The 19,189-nt window shown below is 41.6% G+C and overlaps 1 protein-coding gene and 1 long non-coding RNA gene across 3 annotated transcripts in view; one reads left to right on the forward strand and one right to left on the reverse strand.

Annotated features, from left to right (window-relative positions):
* Nucleotides 1–19,189, forward strand: part of LOC116054874 (phosphodiesterase 4D interacting protein) — a 152,815-nt gene that overhangs the window by 27,038 nt on the left and 106,588 nt on the right. The window lies entirely within an intron of this gene.
* LOC116054879 lies at nucleotides 7,840–13,700 on the reverse strand. Of its 2 annotated transcripts, none has more exons than XR_004898725.1 (3): nucleotides 13,579–13,700; nucleotides 10,882–10,884; nucleotides 7,840–7,851 (listed from the first exon to the last, which is right to left on the reverse strand). It is a non-coding gene; the product is annotated as an uncharacterized LOC116054879 (long non-coding RNA). The 2 variants fall into 2 exon arrangements; XR_004106172.1 differs by lacking the exons at nucleotides 7,840–7,851; nucleotides 10,882–10,884 and adding exons at nucleotides 8,307–8,317; nucleotides 12,671–12,675.

Here is a 19,189-nt window from a genome sequence, read left to right on the forward strand (position 1 = left end):
TCTATCAAACACACACACACACACACACACACACACACACACACACACACACACACACACACACACACACAATCATTACAGGAGAGGAAATTGAATCTAGATTTATACAAGGTTCCTCTTGTATCTTTTTTAGTCTTGTTGCTCTGATTGTTAGTAGGTGTGTTTCCCATCAGCCGGCTGCTTGTTGTAGCTCATTACCGATGGGTCGACTGATGCTCTCCATTTGTTATTGTTCTACAGAGTCTCTCTCTGCGGGCCGCTAACAGCCAGATCTGTGCGCAATCAAAGCCTTCTCTTAATCTTCTCTTTTTCCTCTCACAGATACATTCAGCAGATTCTTGCTTTCCCCCTTCTTTGTCTTCTTTCCCTCCTTTAGATATCTTTCTCTTTCTCCTCTCACAGAGACATTCAGCAGATTCTTGCTTTCCCCCTTCTTTGTCTTCTTTCCCTCCTTTAGATCTCTTTCTCTTTCTCCTCTCACAGAGACAATCTGCAGATTCTCGCTTTCCCCCTTCTTCATCTTCTTTCCCTCCTTTAAATCTCTTTCTCTTTCTTTCTGTTGGGAGAATTTTCAAAAGGTTGTGAAAGAGCGACATGTGCAGAGCAGACCTCCGAAACAGAAAGCCCTCCCCTCCCTTCCCCTCCTCACATACCAGAGAAAACTCACCCACTTGCCAGAGAAAAAGGGAGGAAAAATGTATGTTTGAAAAAAAAGAAATGCTAACTTGGAACTGGTCTATATGCACCCATGTGTCATCATTTATTTCCAATGTAGGGTTCCTGGAATCAGCGCATTAGGATGAAGTGTTGAAACGGAGAGTTTTTCTGCTCTGGGGACAGGTGCTTTTTGGTTAAAAACCCGCTGACTTATCGGTGATTGAGGGAGCCTTTAAATGGAATAATTGCAAGCAGAGGGAGCGAAAAGGAAGACCAGGAGCAGCGAGAGAAACTTCAGATTTTCATCAGCCACTCGCTTTTCTATTTGAAATCGCCCTTCTCGTCTCTTTCGGTCTCTCCCCCCTCTGTTTCTCTTTAACACTCCTCCATGTGTTCTCATATTGTCTGTCACTGGCACTTAAAAGTATTATAGTTCAACCACTACTCAGCAACTTCTTTTCTTACTTGACCTGACCGTCCTTCAGGGCCTTCAACATCTTTTCAAGCCTGATTACATTTCCAACAGCCTTGTTTTTTCTGTCCAACTTGACTCAGGCCGAATGTATCTACTAACAAGTATTGTGTAGGCGGAGTGTGTAAGTATTGTGAGTGTGTGTGTGTGTGTGTGTGTGTGTGTGTATCACATCCTGATGTATCATAAAATCACATCAAATTAAATACACACCGGCTACTTCTGGTTTAGCGCTCTGCTAGTCTATATCCACGACGTTCCACTTCCGGTATTGCTCCGGTGTCGGCGAAAATTCTGCCAATGTTCGTTACCTTCGTTACCACCGTTTGTACGTTATATCCGAAGCCCGGAGCACTTTCTGGGGACCTGAGAGACATGGACAGTGTAGGGAATTGAGAAAAGATGGCACACTGTAAACCCGAATAAGTAAGCAGTACTCAAAAAAATTGAGGTTGCCACAATTTTTGTGAGTTTATAAACTCAAAACGTCTGAGGTTGATAGAGCTTAAATATTTGGAGTAACGTGAACTTGCGTCCTGGATATTGTGTGGAAGCCTGCTGTTGAGTTCAATCACCCCTCTCGCAAAACCTGAACAATGCTCTACCTAACAAAGTGTGATGAAAACGGAGATACGCTTCATTTTTGTGAAAATACAATTATTATTACAAATTCAAAAGTGTATCTTAAGGGCGTCACTTTTGGTTCAACGTTGGGGTGGGGGGGGGTTGAGATCTCCAACTATCTAGTGAGGTCCCGGGACATGTATGCATGTATTTAAAAAATGTCAGAAAAAGTAACAAAAACTTTTTACAAAAAGTGCCAAAGACTTCAGAAGAGAAAAACAAAAAAAAACCCAGCCAAAAACGTTGAAAAAGTGTCCAAAAAAAACCTTGAAAAAGGCGAAAAAAAAATCTGAAAAAATTGTCAACCAAAGAAATTGAAAAAGGCGACAATGACATCGAAAAAGGTGTCCAGAAACACCTTGGGAAAGGCGACAAAAACCCCGAAAAAATTGCCAGAATTTTTTGAAAAAGGCGACAAGAACGTCAAAGAAATTGTCCAAAAAAAACATGATAAAAGGCCATAAAAACTCTGAAAAAAAGCCACATAAACATTGAGAAGGATCAAAAACTTCAAAAAAAAAAAAAAAAGCCCAGTTTTTGTTATTGGGGGGGTTTAACCCCCCCATCCGCAGCGTAAATTTGGCCCGTGAGGTCGGGTCACTACTTGCTCATCACAGAGCGCGCCTCCACCCGTGTTGCCTTCCTTACTCATTATGAATCGACCTCTGGATGTTTTTTCAGTAATGAGGTGAAGCCAAATCCACTTAAGTTTTCCCCGAAACTGAATTCCCCAGTGAGTCTGTGAAATGGCAGTAATCCCCTGTTCTCTTTCCTTGTAACATCTCCGGTCAGAGTGCCCTCTCCATCCTGTTAAAATATTTCCACTCGCCAGTGAAACATTAGAATTGAACCATCAAACTCTGAACGCTGGATGCCCCGCTGCCTTCGCCCCCGCTGGGTGAGGCCGAGAGAAGCTGGACTGCCTCAGTGTCCTGCAAAAAAAAAAAACTCATCTCCAACACATGTTAACCTTTATAAGCCCAATCCTCCGGTTACATTTCCCTGAAAGTAACTTTACAAAAAAAAACATTTTCCCACACTGTGATGTACACAGAGTTTCTGCATCTTCTTTTCCAATACTTGATTAAAACCATCTGATTTTTACACTGAGTTAAACATTCAAAACCAAGCTTTTATTCCCATGGTGTGAAGTTACTCAAAATCCAGGGTGTGGTTACGTACTTCTGCTTAAGGCATGATGGTTTGGTACAGAGAGAGAAAGAGTTGTGGTGAAAAAGGGCCGCACCTATAATGCCAGACTGATCTCATGACATGGTGTATGTATGACACGGCAATTCGTATGCCATTATTGGCGTGTTATCAAGACGCCTCCATTGACTTACATTCCCTTGCGATTGCGTGTGAATTGACGCCGTAGCGAGTAGTATGAAAGGGCGAAAATCCGCAACACAGGACTTTCACCCAGGAGAGCAGGGATCGCGTCCCGCGTGTGATTTTGTGTCCTGCGTGTTATGTTTCCTTTCCACGTTTGTTGTTTTCTTAAACGCAACCCGCGCGTCACGTTTCCTAAACCCAACCGTAACCTCGCGAGACAGCGTTGTTTATAGTTGCTATGGCGCCACGCTAAGCTAAAAGCTAAAGAGGGAAAGTTGCTGATTCTCAACCCTTCTGAAGCGAGTCATCCAACGGGAGTTTTACCGGCGGATAAACGCAGACCTCTGGGTACTGGAGACATTCATCTGCATGTACAACAGAACAGAAAATATACAAACTTTCCCTTAAAGTTACCAGCTAACGCTAGCGGCAGCTAGCTGGCTTGGTGACATTTCTCAAAACGAATCTAGTTGTAGTCTTGCAATGTGTGACCCTGCAAGATCCCCAGTCTTTACATGTTACAGTCTTTAACGTTAGATGTGAGATGGTGTCAGACTTTAGTCTTCTCAAAGTCTGTTCAAAGTCTTCTAGTGTCTGGTAGGCATAAGGATCAAAGCTCGTATGGGTTCAACATATGTAGCTAGGAGCCAGACGCCAGACTGATTTCATGAAATGGCGTATGTATGACACGCCAATTCATATGCCATTATTGGCGCGTTATCAAGACGCATACTCGCTTTTTAGCGTGTTTATCAACGCTGTTTGGCCTCCATTGACTTACATTACCTTGCAATTGCGTGTGAATTTACGCAGTAGCGAGTAGTATGAAAGGGCGACTATCCGCATAGGGAGGTTGGTCGGGGTGGTGGATGGGTCAAACACAGGACTTTCACCCAGGAGACCGGTGTTCGTGTCCCGCGTGTCACGTTTCCTAAACTCAACCGTCACTTTCTTCTTTTCCTAAACCCAACCCACGTATCACGTTTCCTAAACCCAAGTGTAGCTTTCTTCTCGCGATAACACACCAAGTGGCGATAACACGGCAAGTGGCGTGTATGTTTACGTCCGCTGTATAGAGCGTAGACATACACGCGGATAGCTCAAAATGCGTACAGATAACACGCCACTTGGAAGTAAGTGAAAGTGGGCGTGTATATTTACACAAAGTCATGATGCCACTTGTTACCCAGCCAAGCCTTAAAAGTGATAATAAAATCTTAAAACCGATGGGGAGTTGGAGGCGAGAGAGTGACCTTTGGTTGATGCCAGAATATCTTCCTCTGTTTGGGGGTGATGGTTTTGGCACAGAGAAGCAACAAGCACAACAAACTGACTGTAATTTGCGTGTGAAGGAAGAATCTAGTGGAGCTGGAGCCTTGAAGTAGACACACGCATGTTTGACTGTTTGTGACTCCTCAGACATGCACACGGTTTCTTTTGTCTTCGTCCAGCTTCTCTGAAACTTACTCGGAAACCACGAGGCTCCAAAAAGCTAGATCTAAAGGACATCTGCTCCTTTTCCAGCTTTGTTTCTTGACCCACTCCAAAATATTTTTGCTTTTAGAATTAGAGTTGCAACGATTAATCGAAAATCAAAAGTTGTCAACTGTTAAATTAATCACCAACTACTTTGATAGATAATTAATTGGTTTGAGTAAATTCTTATGAAAACAAGTAAAAAAATTCCTGATTCCAGCTTTGTTAACCCTTCCCCTCAACCTTTTTTTGGCGTTTTTTCCGACATTTTTGTCACTTTTTTTTCGACACTTTTCGCGCTTTTTTAAACGTTTTTGTCTCTTTTTTCAACACTTTTTGAAATTTATGATCTAAAACCTAACTTACATGACATTATACAAAATTTTTCAGTTAAAAAAGCAGATATTATAAATAAATTTTAGTATTAGTTAAGATCAGAGGATGTTGTGGTGGATCACAGACTGTCAAAGTTTAGTCAGGATACGGTTTTGAAACCATTTAAAACATTTTTTTAAATGCTATATAATTATATTTAAGCAAATTGAATAAAACACCCAAAAATAATCATTATTTTTGTTCAAATGTTGTATAGGTTCCATACAACGTGCATCCATGTTATTTTTGGGCAATTTGGTTCAAAGAAACCCATATTTCTGATATAAAAAACTTTGAAAACGGTTAAAATTTGACCCGAGGACAACACAAGGGTTAAATGTGAATACGTTCTAGTTCCTTCTCTCCTCTGTGACAGGAAACTAAAAAACTTTGAGTTGGGGACAATACAAGACATTTGATGACATCATCTTGGGCTTTTGGAAACACTGATCGACATTTTTCACCATTTTATAGACCAGACAACTCATCCATTAATCAAGGAAATAATCAACAGATTACTCCACGATGAAATAATCGTTATTTGGTTTGTAGGAGTACCACACGAAAAAGAGTCCCCTGCCAAACTGAACATCCTGTATGCACTGTAGTGCGAGACAAGTTCACATACCGTTATACCCCTAAAATGTTCTAAGTGTCTCGTAAAGTCATTTTATACCTGTCTCTCACATACGTTTTGTATCTGTGGGTTCTCTACAAGTATTTAAAATAAAGGGTGAGGAAATGTGGGGAGGTCATGGTGGTTGTTGGGCGTGAAATACATCCGACTTTCAGGCAGGAAACTTGCAATTAACGCTCACCCTTTTATTAAGCGTAACCACAATCTTTCGTGTTGTGTGTTGTGTGTTAGTGTTTTAGTTGCCCAACACTCACCATACTTTAGTCATAAGCATTGATATTACATTGGAAGTAAGCCGAATCGTCCAAATATTTCATTCTTGTCTGTGTTGATGCATTTTCTGAGAGAAGTGAAACTATTGTTGAACATAAAGAAAGCATAAGGGGAAGTTGAACCCTCTTGTTGTCCTTGGGTCAAATTTGACTTGTTTTCAAAATCTCTATATCGGAAATATGGATTTCTTTTTAACCATATTACCCAAAAATAACATGGATGGTTCCCTGCAACGCTCTCTGCAAGTACAATTACTGATCATTACTTTCTTTGAATTTTGAGTGTTTTATTTAATTTTATAGCATTTGAAAAAAAATTTAAATGTTTTAAACGGTATCCTGACTAAACTTGGACATACTGTACACCAGTCACTGATTATCCATCATACATACGTATACCTCTAATATTAGTCAAAATTATTACTAAAAATGAAAAATAAGGTATGACTTCATATACACAAGGTTTGTTGACCATGAAATCCAAAAATAAGAAACTATAGTGGTTAGAAGTTGGTGTTAGTGGTAGTGGAAGTGAAGAAATTTGTCAAACATTGAAAAAAAAACGACAAAAATGTCAGGAAAAGTGTCAAAGTCATTGAAAAAAGCGTCAAAAAAGTGAGTTTTTGACCCGAGAGGACATGGTCGGCGGGAAGACCACACAAGGGTTAAAAAAAAAAGGCAGTGAGGGAAAAGAGGGAAAGTCAGGGGATTTTCAAGCGTTGGAAAATTGACCTTTTCTGGAGATAGCAGGTTTCTGCAGGGCACAGACGATTGGCAGAGCGTAGCCTGGCTCGGATCAGACCGGCCCAGCCTGCGCCAGCCAGTGTTGAGTAATGCTGTTAGTAAATACCCGGCCAATTATTGCTAACGAGGGCCTGATTGGAACCAGATGAACATTTATTGAATTTGTCAGAGAAAGGTGGAGTGGAGATAGCTAACGAAGTGCAGCCGCAGCGCCGGGGCCCGGCTGCCAGGCGCTCGGGGAATGCAGAATTCAGCTGGCAGTGCCAGCATGTTCTCCCATGTTTGTGGTTTTATACTCATTTAATACTGCAGAGACATTGGAACAAAGAGCAGTAAGTCAAACAAGTCCATTTTATTTGCCAGTCGGAATATAAATATTAGGGCTGTCTATCGACTAAAGTATGTCCATAGTTGACTGGCGATAATTCACAATTATTGCACTTTTTGTATCTGTTCTAATTGGACTAAAGGGATATTTTTCAAGTTTTTTATGCTCAAGTGGTATTTAGGACTTGACGTACTCTGATGGGAACTCAGTTCACATTGACAGTACATGCAAATAACTTTAGTCTTGTGGAGAGAACCATCTGGAAGGGATTTGAAACTGAACGTGTCGAACAAACCCTTTTCTTTATCCATTTCTGCTCGAGGAGCTTTGTTTCTTCTTTTTTTTTTGGGACGATCTTGAGCTGCTTTTTAATGATCATTGATCAATATGTAATGATGGAGCACTTGACGGTTTCTGCTACCCATCCACAACGTTACTGCTGCATCGATTCCAGATTTCTCAAACTACGGAGCGGCCCGAGGCCCAAATCACAGAACGCACGTGTGCGTTAATCGCACTTGAAAATCATAAGTGGTGTTAAAAGGATTAAGATTTTCAAAGGGGTCATGGACGAGATATGCACGACATTCAAACTTCTTGGAGAGGAGCAGTCAACATGTCGCTGAACCCTAAAAATCGGAAACATTTAAAGTCTTCAGACGATTGAAAGCCACAAAGTGTTGAGCTGATGTCCTGAAAGTCCTCTCAGAGTAATTAAATTTAGATGTTTGGCTGCTTCACACAGAGAGACTGACACACACACACACACACACACACACACACACACACACACACACACACACACATACACACAGTAAGTGTAAAATATTCTCTGCTGCTGTTTCTAAAGCTGCACTAATCCAAAATATTTAAATTGACAACAGCTCAAAAACTGTGTACCATAATGTGAAAGGTCCTTGTGTCATGTTAACTCAGCCGGTAAAGTTAATAGAATTTGAAAGCCTCAAATTCTTGAAATGGTAAAGCTGCACTAAAGAGTATTTGTATCTCGACAATGGATCAAATAACTATGTGCTGTGTTGAAAGCTGTCATGACCGAAAGAACGAGATCCAGGGTACAAGCGTCCGAAATGGGTTTCCTCAGGAAGGTGGCTGGTGTCTCCGTTAGAGATAGGGTGAGAAGCTCAGTCATCCGTGAGGAGCTCGGAGTAGAGCCGCTGCTCCTTCGCGTCGAAAGGAGCCAGTTGAGGTGGTTCGGGCATCTGGTAAGGATGCCCCCTGAGGTGTTCCAGGCACGTCCAGCTGGGAGGAGGCCTCGGGGAAGACCCAGGACTAGGTGGAGGGATTATATCTCCAACCTGGCCTGGGAACGCCTCGGGATCCCCCAGTCGGAGCTGGTTAATGTGGCTCGGGAAAGGGAAGTTTGGGGTCCCCTGCTGGAGCTGCTGCCCCCGCAACCCGAGACCGGATAAGCGGACGAAGATGGATGGATGGATGGATGGATGGATGGATGTGTTGAAAGCTGTCGCTGCAGCTCTACTCAACGTTTTCAACTCTTTTAGCTCTTAGATTTGATCATAGATGGTTACATTCAGGCATCTAAAACTTCACAAGTAAATTACAGTAATACTCCACCAAAAATCTATCTTTTAGCTTGTAGCTTGAGTCATTGCTGCAAATCTTTGTTAGCTGCTCTGTGAATCCGAGCTGACGACATCCATCCCCTGCAACATTTTTAGAGAGTCATTAAAGGTCAGGGATAGATTTAGGTTGTCAACACTGACTCCTGGTTTGAGATTGGTATGGACACCCAATCAGGACATGTTGGAGACAAATGCCAGTCCACCGCTAAAACATGACCCAGTGGAGGCTGTGTTGGTTTTAATTGGCTCACATCCTGAAATGAGGTCGACCTCTGCCCTGATTCATTCGAACATCCCCCACCCCCCCCCACCACCACCACCCTTCCTCTTTGTCTCTCATTATACAGTCGCTTCTCATCCTGCCAGCTGATGGTTCAGTGCAGCGAGGCCCTCGGGCTCCGCTCTCTGTCCCTTTGATTTCCATCCACAGACAACAAAAAGGAGGGCACACATCCAGTACACACACTCACACACTCACACGCACACACACACACACACACACACACACACACACAAACACACGCTTGCAAAGATATAGTACAGTAGTACTGTGTGTGTGTGTGTGTGTGTGTGTGTGTGTGTGTGTGTGTGTGTGTGTGTGTGCGTGTGCAGCTTCTGTTGGACGAAAGCCCCAAACCTGAAAAAGATAAGTTCTTCAGGAATAAATGAAAACGGTCCAGCAGCTAATTACCAGCCATGTGTTTTTGTAAATACGGGCCGACAGCGAACACATCCTCGGCACAATAATGAACACATGCACACTTGGATTATAACGTACTTGTAGCAGATTCGCGTGGATGCCTGACCTTTCTTAGTTTAGAGACATTAAGAAGGTGTGTGTAGACTATAAAGAATAACAGCTGAGACGTTTGCACCACCACTCTCACATTTCTGAAAAGGAAGGAAAGTGTGCTTTGCATTTTTGCTGTCAGATACAATTTGGGCACAAATACGACTTTGACTAAGTAAGACAAAACTATGCAGCCTGAAAATAATCATATGCCATTGTTGATCAGTTGTGGAGCATTTGTTGCCACAATGAAGGCAACAAATGCCCCCCAAACTTTCCATTATTCCTATGTGAATCCTCAACATTTTCCTTTTGTGTGTGTGTGTGTGTGTGTGTGTGTGTGTGTGTGTGCGTTGTGTGTGTTGTGGAAAACTCTGGTTTTAAACTTCTGTAAGAGCTGAAAAGCCGAAAATCACTATCTTGCTGTAGTTGGTTGTGATGTTGTCTGTTTTAGTTTAAAGTTTTGCAGCTGTTCGGATCTTCTAGTGCCTGTAGATAATTTCATTGGGATGAGTAGATTTAATATATTTTAGAATCAGAATAGGAGCATCTCCACAATGTTGAATTCCCTCACAGTGCACACAGCAGACCTCTTAATGATGGAGTGTATTTATGTCACATATATCGCAGTTGTCACCATTGTTTAATGGTAAAGGTACTTTATTGTCACATACACATACATGTAGCGAAATTCATTCTCTGCATTTAACCCATCCATCAAGGGAGCAGTGGGCAGCCAATCACAGCGCCCGGGGACCAACTCCAGATCTGAGCCAGTGCCTTGCTCAAGGGCACTGACTGGAGAACCTAGTACATGTTTATTGATGGTTTTTAGCTCTAAATGTTACACACATAGTGGGTAACCACAGCAGGCTGATGGGTAATTTGGGGAGTTTGGAGTCCAAATGGTCAATACAATTTGCTCCACAGCCGAATAAATATTCAATAAATAAATTAAAATTAGCAATGATCTATGATCGTCTGCATAACCCTCGTCTGAGGAGACAGATTCTCCTATAAGTCACCAATAAAAAGAGATTTTTAGCTCATGTACTGTATACGTGGAATAGTTTCCTGAGAAAGTGAAATGATTGTTCTCAAGGAAGCACAGATTTGGGAAATGCATTGTGCCACGCAAAAGTCATAGTTTTGCTGAAATTATCCATCTTTTTTTATCATTTTATTGTATTTTTCAATCATTTCTATAACCTTAACCCTTGTGTTGTCTTCGGGTCAAATTTGACCCGTTTTTTATATCAGAAATATAGGTTTCTTACAACCAAATTACCCAAAATAACATGGTTGCATGGAGGTTTGTTGTATGGAAGCCATACAACGTTCTTTCGCAGGTACAATTAATTGTATGATTACTTTCATTGAATTTTGGGTGTTTGATTCAGTTTTATAGCATTTGAAAAATAGTTTGAAATGATTTCAAATAGGGATGTCCCGATCAGGTTTTTTTGCCCTCGAGTCCGAGTCATTTGATTTTGAGTATCTACCGATACCGAGTCCCGATCCGATACTTTTATAATAATTAAAATTTATAATACCTCCAGACGCAGACATACTCGCGCTTTCCGCTTCAAGCTGCTTCCGTGTTCTACTGAGTCTAAAGGATCTAACTCTGTGCCACCACATAACTATAGATGTGTTAAAAAATAATGAGAATATATTTACATATATATCCGAGTCCTGATCGGGAGGTAACGTCCGATTCCGATCGAGTCTGAAACCACGTGATCGGGCCCGATTTCCGATCATGTGATCGGATCTGGACATCCCTAGTTTCAAAACATATCCTGACCAAACTTTGACATAAACCAGTCTGTGATTCACACAACATCCTCTGATCTCAACATAGTCAAAACAATTCATAATTTCAGTTTTTTTTAACTCAAAAATCAGGTATAATGTCATATAAATTAGGTTTATTGACCATGAAAATTCATTTTCAAATTTTGGACAACAAATTCCTCGTGGACGGGAAGACAACACAAGGGTTTAAAAAGATCAATCCTGGCTTTTGTAAGATGACCCACCGTGTGCGTTTCCTAACGTGCATCCTGCCGTACTTTCCCTCGGCCATCTTTACGTTAGAGCGACTGAAAACAGATTTGGCAGCTTCACATTCAGCAGCGATGAAGAACCGTTTCCTCAGAATAATTCTGGGATCGTTTTTAATTTCCCTGCGATCATCATTGTGATCTGACCTGCATGCTGAGTAAAGGCTTTCAGAGCTTTATTGACATTCCTCTTTAACATCGCCATCTCTTGGAATAATTGTGTCAGTAAGTGACACAACACAGAAACATTGATTATAGAAACATTTCATCTACGTTTCATTGACACGCATCTCCGTGCCATTACAGTTGTGTGTGTGTGTGTGTGCGCATACACGTAGGTAGGTGTGTGTGTGTGTGTGTTGGCCTTCAAGGGGTGTATAACTCTTGCACACACAAACATCATGAGGTCTTTACAGTCCAAGTCTTGCTCTGTTTGTCAGCTGGGCTTCATTCACAAAACGTGGCTCTGCCGGCAGCATTTCCTCTGCTTTCTATTTGGGGGAAAAAAAAACTTTTAAAACCACTAACTTTGTTCTGAAGGTCTTGTGTTTGTTTTTTCAGACCTGTCTGCTCTCTCTCTCTCCGTCCCTGTACGGCAAAAAGAGAATCCAAGCAAAGCGGAGAGCCAGAACTTTCGGAGATAGATTGGGTTACACTACTTCCCAGAGACAAAAGTGCTCTATATGGGAGGGTCGGCCATGACAGTTGGCAGTTGGTTCGGTTTGGGGTGAACCTGATACCATAATTTAGATCTGCCATAAACACACAGAAATGAGACACAGACCTACTCTCCCTCTGAAATACAACCATGGGAAAACCGGACAATTTGGCTGCAAAAGCTCTGCCCCGACCGTAACGTGAAATCCATGCTTTTATGATTAGACGTAACGTGTTTATCATTGCTTACACAAACTGATGGAAAGTATTTGCGTGGCCTTGCCCATGCTGCCTGCATGTGTACAGAGGAGCTTGGGAACAGGTATTAATTTCTGCTCGGGAGATCATTTCGGTAATGACTCAGTGTTTAGACGTGCAGATTGTGCTGACTCGCTCTGGTTTCCTTGTTGTCTCTGAGGTCTATAGCGTGCGCGTTGATGTGAAGATGAGTGAATTGTCGTAATCATTGTTTGGGACTGGGAATGTGTGTGTTTCTCTGCATGTGCTCATTACTGAGTGTGCACGTGCGTGTTGACGTCTCCTGATTAGCTCTGGCAACACCGCCGAGCGAGAGGGAGGTTTGTGAAGATTAGCTTAGCGGGATGGTTTCCTGTCAGATCTGCAGAAAAAAACAAATTCTTTCCATTACAACGGCCAACAGTCAGCAAACATATGCAGTGCCTGAAAGATTTTGATGCAGCTTCTCTGCCAGTTCTGGAGAACAAAACATGTGTTGCTGTCGAGCCGCCAAACACCGGGCTGAAAGCTGCAGCCGGTGCCGAGTTAGGATGCACTGCCACTAACAGCCAGGGCTGGATCTAGGATCAGAGTTTTAAAGGTGCTGTAGGTAGGATTGTGAAGATCCAGGACTTAGCCAAAAAATTTGACACATCGACAACTTCTCAGTCCCTCCCCCTTTCCGCTAAAGCCCAAAACGGTCTCCTAAGCCCCTCCCCCCACAAGGGAGAATGAATGCGTGTGCATGAGCAGTGATTGACACGCAGTTAGACATACAGAAAGTTAGTTTTATAAGTCTTACCTACTGCACCTTTAAGGGGGGCCTGGCACCCTTTTAAAGAACAGTTGGAGCTTTTCAAGTCTTGGACAGACATGAAACTCTCCCGGTTGAATCCTCAGCACAAAAGTTAGAAAATATCTGTTTCTTTGATTAAAAACTCAACAAGGACATTCAAATCAAAAAAATATAATATAGAATGATATACAGTAGAGATGCACCGATTGACCGGCCGGTGACCAGAATTGGCTGATTTTCACGTGACCGGCCCTGACTGGAGACCGGCAGGTCAGTCTGACATATGGTGATTTTATGCCGGTCAAATGCACTCGGGCGCCGCATGATAAACATCGCACAACATCAGCATCGCACATGCACCGCCGCTCCATCAGCTGTTTATGAAATGTCATAAAGTTGTAATTATACACGGCTCTGCAGAGCCGTCTGCTCTACTGATCTCAGGCGAACAGTCAGCTGCTCTCTCTCTCCCCTCTGAGGCTGAACAACTGGAACAAGAAAACTGCACTCACAGCTACAGTTTTATCGGAAAATAGCGTTGTGCACACTGACTTTGATGAATTTACTGTTTATCAGACCCCAGATGAGACAAGAAGCTAACGTTAGCAAACGCTGCGGTGACGGCCCCTGTCTCTGATGCCCCGCTGCAGGAGACTGGGTGTATTCCTCCGACACGCTGTATTAACGTTACTGTTTTAAGACGCTTTCCAGGTTAGTGGGGATGCATACCGCTCCAAACCAACATTAAAAACGTAGTAATCTTCCCTCAGCATTTAGTTTTGTTGCCAAACTGTGTGTAAAATGAGCGGTGACGTTAAATCATCTGTTTCAGGTAACAGCACTCTAGGGTACCGTCTATTTGCTGGATTGTTCCGAGGTAACCGTGATTTTTTAATTTTTTATTGTCATTGTGCAGAGTACAAAGACAGCCAAATGCAGTGAATTTCCCACACCAGGAGTAATTTATGTAGTTCTATTTTATAGCGATAGATTATCTGTTCAAAAGATTTTCTATGTTCTATGAAAAATGTAAAATGTTCTATTAAAGAAAAGATAGAAAATAAATATTTGTGTGTGCTATAAGGAGGTTAGAAAATATGAAATCGGAATCAGCTAAAATCTGTATCGGCAGTTCAAACTCAATGAAAAATCTGAATCGGCCTAGAAAGTTGTAATCGGTGCATCTCTAATATACAGTATATCAAATATTTGCAGCACAAATAATGTATGAAGCAGTAAACAACATACTCGTTTATCAGTGTTTTAAGCCCCCAACGTCTCCTTCCAGGCAGCGCTGCCTAGAAGGAGACGTTGGGGGCACTAGGATTAGGCAATGGTTATGGTTAGGGTAAAGGTTAGGGTTAGGTGCCTTGAAGTCAATGGTCGCAGCGCTGCCTTGAAGTCGATTAGGTAATGGGCACAAGGGGACCAATGGTGTGAATAAGGGTTAAGGTTAGGGTTAGGGTTAGGTGCCTTGAAGTCAACGGTTGCAGTGCTGCCTTTAAGTCGACGTTGGGGGCTGAAAACACTATCGAGCAACATACTCCCTGGCAATATTCAAAAATGTTTTTTTTAATAGAGATGGGGGATATAATTTAAAAGGGGGAAGAGTTCTTTTTTGAAACATCTTTGTGTCATCGTTAGACTTTTTTGTATTTATATAAGTGGAACGGATTGAGTACATCGTTAAAGCAATGTCCAAGTATGACCCAGTTTAAAAAGCAGTACAAAAATATGGTTTTCACAAAATACAGGAAGGAGGAAGGGTTTTGACTATCACACATATTCATTTGTTTACTTACATTATTTTTTATGGTCAATATATACATTAAAAGAATCTTTTCATTGTGGTGTGTAAATATACACAATAGGAAATTGTTGAAGAACGTGTTAAATATGATATACTTTATGATGTAAACATAAGTGTGTGTGTGTGTGTGAATCATCTGGCTTACAGGGAAGTGTGTCAATGAGAGAAAGACAGATGAAGGGAGAGATTTCTTGGTTAGAAGAGCCAAAACATGTTATCATATCTGGGCGTTACATGTTATTCTGCAATTTTGGAGCAAAGATAAAAATGAAAAAAAGTCAAATATAATACAAGTTACGACACTTGGAGTTTTCAGGCTTGGTTTTGTTACGCATTAAGTTTTCAGATGTTTACACAAATGATTTAGTAAATGTTGAGCTGCAAAATGAAGGGAATCTAACCGGAAAAACAAACCAAAAGTACAATGAAGTCCTCATACTTTTGGCCATTCTCGTCTTATCGTTTATTTGTAGGTGTGTTTTTTTATCTTGCGCTCCTGACTGCAAATCAAGTTTCCCATCTGGGATGATAAAGTGACTGAACTGAATATAGTTAACCCTCCTGTTGTCCTCGGGTCAAATTTGACCCGTTTACAAAAATGTTCTACATCAGACAAAAGAACGTTGAAAAAAAGTGACAAATGTTAGAAAAAGCTACGCAGGAAAAAATTGAAAAAAAGTGTAAAAAAAAAACAAACATCAAAGACATCAGCAAATGTGACAAAACTTGTTTAAAAAAAGTGACAAAAATTGGAAAGAAGTGAAAAAAAAAAAAAAAAAGTCGAGAAAAGTGTAGAAAAAGAACAACAAAAGGTTGAAATTTCGACCCAGAAAAACACAAAGTTGCATGGGCGACGGGAAGACAACACAAAGGTTAATTCCGTCTCCTTCTCTTTATTTCTTTCACTCTCCTTAAACCTCTGAGTGCTAAACCCCCGCTGACGCCTCCCCTGACTGACGACTGACTGACTGATGAATCATAGGAAGGGAGGGAGGGAGGGAGGAGAAAACTCCATCTGACAATGATGTGTGATTGATGATGTGTTCGTCAGGAATACTACATGATGTCACCCTGGTTGTTGTGCAGTCTGCAAGGAATGTGTGCATTTGCATTGGCTGGAGACCCTGATTCCTATAAACACATGAAATAAGAGCACATACAGAACATGCTGCATGTTGGCTAGGTTTTATTCTGCACATTCGCTTATGCACTTGTAAGGTTTCTCATTTTTATCTTCTTTTTATTCTCAGCAGTGTAGCACCCATGGATTGTCTTCACCCACCGCTACATGACTTTGCCGCACCAAAACTACCAAAACATGTAGAGAGGAAATTACCTAATTTATCTGTTTTATTATACCATATAATTTGGGAAGCAGGATCTACTGGTGCTGTTTTAATTGCGTAAAGAATATGGAAGCACAAGCTGATACTTCAAGCAGCCTCCAGAGTTACACTGTAGAAAATAAATAGACGTATTAATAACATCAGCAACAATCGGTGCGTGTGCAGACTGCAGAAGATGACCCATTGAAACGTTAGAACTCTGATGTCATGTCACAGTTAGTCAGGAAAAAACTAGGCTTGGAACCAAATGCAGTTAGATGTAATTTATTTAAACAAAAAGAGTCTTACATAAAGTGTCCTCAGGCAGGTATCCAGGCAGGAACAAATGAAAATCAGAATCCACAACAGCACAGAGAACCATCCAACAGGAAACAGAATACAAGGCGAAACAGAATGAAATGATCCAACAAGAGACAGAACAGGGACTAAATACACAGGTAACGAGGACTAATGAGGGACAGGTGACACAACAGGTGGAACAATCAAAAAAGGCGGGAAACAAACAAAGACAGGAAGTAAACTAGACAAGACGAGGGAGACAAGACAGACTACAAAATAACAGGAAACAGAACATAACAGAAAAACAAGACTACAACAATAAGACAGAACAAAATACCAAAACCCTGACATGTCATGCATAAATTATCAATACGTATTCGGGTCGAGCCTACGGGTGTAAATGTATGCACACGTTCAATCAATTAAATCAATCAGAATTTATTTCTATAGGACATTTCATACAAATCAATGTAACACAATGTCCTTTGTGCAAAACTGACACAAAACTCTGTGCAATTATACAGACAACCAGTGCGTGCACGGATCTATAAAGAATTTAAAATATACAGAACAAACACCCGCATGCACGCACGCACACACACACACACACACACACACACACCAACCAAAGCAAAACAACAAACACAGATAGAAACATAGACTTTAGTAAAAAGCAGGGGTTTTAGCCTGTTTTAGCCTTAGCCAGTGTGGGAAATTCCGTCGGATTTCACTTTTCGTTATCTTCCTCTTTCTTTGTTTTCTGGTGGATTTGTGAGGACTTTGGTTAACTGCTCCTCAGATCTCTGCAGGGTAAATCCAGACAGCTAGCTAGACTATCTGTCCAATCTGAGTTTTCTGTTGCACGACTAAAACTACTTTTGAATGTACACATGTTCCACCAAAACAAGTTCCTTCCCGAGACTATTTAGCAGAGGCTCCGTGGCTCCGTCCGGCGCTTAGCCCCGCCCAAGACGATTTTGATTGGTTTAAAGAAATGCCAATAAACCAGAGCACGTTTTTCTCCCATTCAGGCATGCAGTGTGGACTAGCCAGACCTTCCTCCGAAGCACTGTGGAGGAAGGTCTGGTAAAGCGAGACTGCTCTCAAGTCAACGTAGTCTGTTAACGCAGTTTGGTCATTTCAAAATAAATCTTTTGTCTGTGACAGCTTACTAATCTTTGCGTTTGCTTTTGCCCATCTGTGATTTCCACATCCATTTTTCTTTTCTTTGTGACTCTTATCAGTCTCTAAAGATTCACCTTGTTTTGACAGGTTTTTTTTGTGTTAATTCACTCAAAGGTTTTTTCGATAAAATAAAATAATCATAATTTTTTATCTGTTATTAGTTGCAGCACAAACATTTGGCTTTGGATGCACACACACAGATGCACACATTCGCCCCCAGCTGTAAAGTACCCCCCCCCCGCCCCCCCTTCTGTTGATCTCAGCTCTACTTTTTACCCTCTAACACCCCCCCCCCTCCTCACATCTTGAGTGCACTCTGCTTTTATCTTTGTGTTGACCCCCATCCCCTCGGTCCCTGGATGAGGTAATTTCCTGTCTGGCTGACTCACAGCACTCACACCTCTGAATGACGGAGAGATGGAGGGATGAAGAGAGATGGAGGGATGAAGAGAGATGGAGGCAGCGCTGTAAAAAGAGTGTTGGGTGTCAGATCTGCATTCAGAAAAAGCTGTTCATTGGCTCCGATTTCCGATTTTTCTGTCTCTCGCCTTCATCCGGGCAAAACACAGAGCAAACAATCCTCAGATATTCATACAGGGTGAGACGTCAGCATGTCTACAGGAACAGGAATGTTCATGCATCACACACACATACAGATATATGTGTAAACGGGTTAAAAAAAATACCAGACATTGTCATAAAATGATCAGGGCTCTTCCCTGACTAAACTGGGGATAGGTGGGCTACATATGCACATGTAGACAGACAATATCCCTGGAGGTCAACCAGAAATCTTTTTATTCTATAAACGTGGACACACAGGCTGCACTGACCTGTCAGTGTTTCATTAGTCTGGAATAACGGAAGTACATTTCCTGGATAAAGCCTGACATCGATGTCCGCTCTCTGTATGTTGACGTTCTCAAAAAAATCCCTTCAAGCTAGCAAGCTACAAGCTGAAAATGTCAAGTTTTGAAGAAAGTTTGGATACCAAGTTCTTTCAGGGAACCAAATTCATTCGGGGAATGATTGTAAAGATTTACAAAGAACACGGATATGACATTTCTTCTCTAACTGGGAGGTTTTGGGACCGATTGGTGGGATTGCTGTGATACACTGGTAAGAGCTAATGAGGTTTAACCATGTATCAGCTAATTTAAATAGCTCACGTTACTGTATGGTGTTGTATGTGGCTTTTTCTTTTGCGGGGTGCAAATGTTCCACCAAAACAAGTTCCTTCCTGAGACTATTTAGCAGAGCCACCGTCGCTGCGTCCACCCAAGACCATTGTGATTGGTTTAAAGAAATGCAAACAACCCAGAGTGTTTTTTTCTTCCTATACCACAATGCATCTGTGGTGTAGCCAGGCCTTTACTCCACAGCGCTGTGGCGAGACTATATATTATTTTATTATTGCCTATATATATATGAGTCTATGAATCAACTGACGCAACCTAAGTAACGTGCACACTCGCCTACTTATGGTGCATTCAAATCAA

Source organism: Sander lucioperca, chromosome 11 (genome assembly GCF_008315115.2).
Source record: "Sander lucioperca isolate FBNREF2018 chromosome 11, SLUC_FBN_1.2, whole genome shotgun sequence".
NCBI lineage: Eukaryota > Metazoa > Chordata > Actinopteri > Perciformes > Percidae > Sander > Sander lucioperca.